We start from the raw sequence: 5,568 nt of genomic DNA, 5'->3' as shown, positions 1-5,568 counted from the left end.
GCGTGGGGCTCAGCTTCTGCGACTGCGAGGAGCGAGCCGAGGTGTGCGAGGCGCGGGCAGACTTCCCCGGAGGTGAGAGCTCTGCAGCAAACGAGGGCAGGTCAGGGCTGCTGGCCCCCGGCAGGGACGGGGCGGGGACCCGGAGCCCCCAGGGGGGGCGGGGAGCCAGCCACCTGTGACCACCGGGCGCCTCTTCTACTGGCCGAGGTGTCCTGGGTTGTTGACAGCTCCCCTCCTGTGTCCCGGGCGCCCATTCCCTGGACCCATTCCCTGGACCTCGCTCTTGGCTTCTCGAGGGGCATCCCTGGGGGAAGGGAGAAAGGGGGAGCACGTGGATACCTTGCCAGCGGGACTCTGGAAACTTTGGCTGTGAGGAAGTCACTTGCACCTCCACCTTTGAACAGTGCTATCAGACTTTATCCTTTTCACTTTCGTCCCCACCCTGAGAAGGGCAGGTGGCTTCACTATCTTCCTTAGAAAAGGGAAATAGCCACCTTCAGCAGGACCACTGGAAATCCCAGAAAGTTACTGAGCTGCTCAACAAAAGGCCTTGAACCCCCACATCTCCACCCCCATAACACCAGGTAGAGCAGCCTGGCAAAGACTCTGAGGTAAATAGTTTAAAATGAAAAATCTGCTTGTGAAGATAAGAGCATAGTGGCAACACTCCTGTGAAACCGCAGATGGAATGATATTTTTTTAAGGGGTGAGGACGGGGATAGTGGATTGTCATGGGGTGAGGGGTGTTGTCCCAGCAAGTCCGTTGAGGCTGTGTTTTGAACACCTGTCCAGCACCTGGACCCAGAAGCAAGCAGGTAATCCCAGTGTCCTTCAGATAGGTGCTCTTGCTGGGCAATGACCCAGGGCATATGGTGTTGTCAGGTGCGTCTGGGATGCTGCCCTCTTGCTCAGTGCCTGGAAGAGGCTGATAGTGATCACACACTGATGTTGGAGAGCTGCCAGGCCCTGCCCAAGTGTGTGTCGTTTGATCACTTCTGCCTGCATTTACTCAGCCGGGCTGAGTATTAACCAATCTGTCCAAGGACTCCTCGACTCTCAGACTCACTTCATCCTTGTGCTTGTGGACAGAAGGCAGTGGCCAGCAGCGTCCCGTTGTGCCCAGCATCCGCGTCCCTCCCTCCCGACCTGGGGATGGCACAGCCCATCAGAAAGGAAACCTTGGAAGAGGAACCTGGGAGAAGGTCTGTGGGGCTCGATGCTGATCCCCAACTTGTGGGATTGTGGGGACATTCCAGAGGGTTCCCAGAGGAGGGAACCAGGCCAACGCTAGTTACTGAGTGTATTTTAACAATCCCTCTGACCACACCCCTGCATATCACCCTTCTGGTGCTCCTGTTTTAAATGACTGCGCAGAATCATCCATTCCCTCGGGTATTAGAGCTCTGAGTAGATCAAAAATCTTTTAGAGTCTGTGGTTTGAATGCAGAGCCATCCCTGCCAGCTTTGGGGGTTTGTTTCTAAGGAGGCAAGGCTTCCGTGAAGTTGTATCCCAGAGCTTTCTTTGTTTATTTCCCTGTCTCCGGAAGTTTGGGTTGCTGAGTGCTGAAATCAAAATAGTCCTGTTTGTCTGTTCCTGCTGACAGACTCGGAGAGCAAGAAAACACTGAAATGTGAAATGACTGAATCCACTATGTTTGTTTCCCTTTCTGTTTTGTGGGAAAGAATGCAGAAAGCAGATGGAAATCTTCAGCCAGGTCACAAGCTTTGGGAATTCCCAGTTCTGTTTTGGCAGTGCCTTCCCCGACATGGGGGCTATGACTTATAGTGTGCTCAGCTCTATGGGACCAACTCAGGTTGGTTGAGGGAATGTTCCTGCCCTTTAGAGGCTTCGAGGTTCAAGGGAGGAGAGAATCCAGCACCTGTGTAACAGAGAGCAATCAAATGAAATTGTGTGGCATGGTCTGCTGGTTCAAAGAAGATAGCCCGTGTGGTCTGGAAAAGGCAGAGAGGTTCCAGGAGCTGCTTAGTCTTCAGCTGCATTTAGAAACAATGGTCAGGCACCAGGCAAGGCAAAGAGGGAAAAGCCCCTGAAGCTCAGAATAAGCAAAGGCACTCTCTCTCCCCTTCCCCATGCAGCCCACATTCTCTGCCTTCCTTCCCAGCTCCGCCCCCTGCCACTGTCAAGCGCCCTCTGCCACACTGACCTCATGCCATTCTGACCAGGCCTCTTCTGTATGTCTCTCTTTCCTTGCACTTGCTGTCCTGTGCCCAGGATTCTGTCTTTTGGGGAATCCTCTGTGTTTTGTTTGGAGGTGGGGAGCATATTTTTGGCTCTTTTCTATGGCCACAGCATGGCACGTGGGATCTTATTTCCCCAACCAGGGATCAAACTCTCATCCTTTGCATTGGATGCTCAGAGTCTTAACCACTGAACCACCAGGCTAGTCCCTCTTCTCCATTTGTATATTCTTTTCATGCATACAAACACACACACATACACACACACAAACATTTCCCATCAGGGAAGTCCCCAGAATCCTCTGGTTTTTAGGAAGCATAAATAGCATCTCAAATAGCACCTTTCCCAAGGAAGACTTTCCTGGCTGGCCGCTCCCCTGGTCTTTAGGCAGAGTTGGAGGGCTCCTCCTTCCCCTCCACTGTCCCATGACCGAACACCTACTGAAGCCTATACACTTTGTGTTGCCCAGTTGGCTTGAGGGGTTTTGCCCCACCAGCTGAGACTGGGCTGTGTCTTACTCATCTAGCAGTCTGCTTAGATAGCAGACAGCAGACATAGCAGACAGCAGACATAGCAGACAGCACTCAGTAAATGATTCCTGATTGAAATTCAGCCATAGGTGGGCACCAGGAAGCACCTCACTTACTTGTGGGTTAAGTGCTATTATTGGGAATTTAAAGACTGGATAAGCTTGGTGGAGGAATTTGGGTTTAATTCAGTGGCAGTACTTAAAGCCCTTAGCAGCCCTGGGAAGATCCTCTGGAGAAGGGAATGACAACTCACTCCAGTATTCTTGCCTGGAGAATCCCCATGGACAGAGGAGCCTGGTGGGCTACCGTACATGCAATCACAAGAGTCGGACACAACTTAGTGACTAAACCACCACCACCACTGCCTCTGAACGGACTGCAACGTCCTTCTTGATCTGGCCCCAGGGTGTCCTCTCCAGCCTCCCCTCCCACCAGTTCACACCCTGAACTTACACTTCAATCTTATGAACCAGTTGGATCACAGCAGACTCAGGCCCGGGCTCCCTGTCTCCCTTGACTCTGCTGTTTGACAGCCTCTGCCAGGAAGGCCTACTGCTGTTGAGAGCTTACCCTTCCCCATCCATAGCACTCAGTGTCTGGATCCCGAGTGTAGAGGTCCCTCAAGCTGGGTTTGCATGTCCTCCTCTGGGCCTCACTGCCTGCCAGCACATCCTCTCACAGCATCATGCCCTCTTGTGGGTGCCTCCTGCTCCTGACCCTTAGCTCCCAGGTCACTTGGGCTGGGTTTATCCTTGATGAAGCCCTCTCAGCTAACAACTTTCTTGGGAGAGAGTGCCCAATAAACAGGCATTGGATAGAAAGCTGAACCATCCATCCAATGCCTGTTTATGCCATTTCCATTGGTTGGAATTGTAAAAGCAAGGACAACACGAGAGATGTTTGAAAGGAAAAAGTAAGACTTGGTGATGAGTAATATGAAGAAGGAAAACAGAAGGTTGGCATATAATCCTGCGAGGCAGGGGGAATTGGACTCAGGGAAGGTCCACTCCATGACTCTGAGTGCCATGCAAAAATGTTTCTATTTTCTGGAGGATTTTCAAAATCCAAAATATTGTTAAGTCACCTTGGGGTATTCTTGCATCTAAAGTTATTGCAGGATGCGTAAGTGGGGATGTCCTTTAATCAGCAGAAAAGTGCACTTTGAGTGCGGATGTGGTCAGGGTTGGAGGGAGGTGACGGGATCTCAGAGAGGATGGTTCAGCTTGTGAAAGCCAATGCAACCACTGCAGGAATAAGCTAAGCTGAGGTCTTGGGGAGAACCTATATTCTGGGGTGGTGGTGGGAGAGAGGAACTGGTGGAAAACAGAAAGAGAGAAGAAAATCAAAGAAGCCAAGGGAGGAGATAGTTCAAGAAGAGATGCGTGGCCAAAGCTGTCTGTGCCAAAAAGAACAGCGATTCAAACAAAAACAGATGAGAAGGAGGCGAGCTTTGAGTGGCACTCCCATAGGAAAGCCAGATCTCATGGGGTCAAAAGAGGCTGATTAATGGGCAGTGGAAACATTGGGCGGAGTATTCAGACCTCACATCTGTGGAATTTGGCCACGGCAAAAGGATAGATTTTTTCTCAGCAGGAAGTGGGGAGTGGTCATGTCAAGAGAGGATAGTTTTGTTTGTTTTGTAAGAGATCTAACCACAGTTCCATGCAGGAGGGAAGAGCCCATGTATGCTAAGGAATATGGATGAATTGCCCTGCTCACATTGATTGTGTTTCATTTAACCTTGCTCCCCAACAGTTGCCCCAGGGAACTCTCATTTGGGGTAAGCTCCCAAGCCATGGTACTGCCGAATCCAAGGAGATGATGTTGCAACCTGGAAGCAGTTGGTCCTCACCTCCCTGACGCATGGTAAACTCATCTCCAGTGCCCCAAACTTGACTTTGCTTCATAATGGTGCAGGCCAGATGTTTTCTCCTTGACTGTGCACAAATTCATGATACCAGTTATAATAGCAGACACACAAACAGCATTTACTCTGAGCCAGACACAGTCCATGGGGTTGCACAGAGTCGGACACGACTGAAGCGACTTAGCAGCAGCAGCAGCAGACACTGTTCTATGTCCCTGTAAAATGGGTCTTGTTATTATTCTTATTTTTCTGATGACAAAAATGAGGCCCAGGGAGCTCACCCAATGACACAGTGGTGAGTGGGAGCAGGGTTCCAATTGGGTGTGTCTGGCTTCAGGGTCTGTGTACTTAAAGTGAAAAGAAAGTGAAGTCGCTCAGTCGTGTCCAACTCTTTGCGACCACATGGACTGTAGCCCACCAGGCTCCTCCATCCATGGGATTCTCCAGGCAAGAGCACTCAAACCACTATATTAATTCAGGGTGAGCAGCTCATGCTTTACTGTAGATGGATGTTTGTGATTCCAGCTTTATTGCAGAATTCTTAATCATGGTGCTACTGACAGCATGACTTATCCAAGGTCACCAAACCCGTTTATCTATCTATCTATTCATTGTGGGTTAGACTAGCTTTACTAGTCATAAATAATTTAATCATCAATAAATATCTACCATGTGCAGTACACTGCCAGGATCCCAGAAATATGACCTATATGTGTCATCTCATTGAATCCTCATAACCGCTCTATTCTGTAGACAGAGCAACTGAGCCAGCATTTGAAGGTGGCCATAATGAAGGCCGTAATGAATCCGCCTGCAATATGGGAGACCTGGGTTCGATCCCTGGGTTGGGAAGATCCCCTAGAGAAGGGAAAGGCTAGCGACTCCAGTATTTTGGCCTGGAGAATTCCATGGACTATATAGTCCATGGGGTTGCAAAGAGTCGGACATGACTGAGTGACTTTCGCTTTCAC

At 50.1% G+C, this 5,568-nt stretch overlaps 1 protein-coding gene across 7 annotated transcripts in view; it reads left to right on the top strand.

Annotated features, from left to right (window-relative positions):
* TLR5 (toll-like receptor 5) overlaps nt 1-5,568 on the top strand; it is a 35,235-nt gene continuing 29,667 nt past the window's right edge. For 2 of the 7 annotated variants that reach the window (XR_826369.1, XM_010852829.1), the window contains exons 1-2: nt 86-1,202; nt 4,486-4,596. The gene's annotated coding sequence lies outside the window, so the exon portion shown is untranslated. The other 5 variants (XM_010852830.1, XM_010852832.1, XM_010852831.1 and 2 more) reach the window with 5 other exon arrangements.

Source organism: Bison bison, unplaced genomic scaffold (assembly GCF_000754665.1).
Source record: "Bison bison bison isolate TAMUID 2011002044 unplaced genomic scaffold, Bison_UMD1.0 scf7180017864317, whole genome shotgun sequence".
NCBI lineage: Eukaryota > Metazoa > Chordata > Mammalia > Artiodactyla > Bovidae > Bison > Bison bison.
The sequence above is the reverse complement of the archived record's forward strand: the minus strand, read 5'-3'. Positions and strand labels throughout refer to the sequence as shown.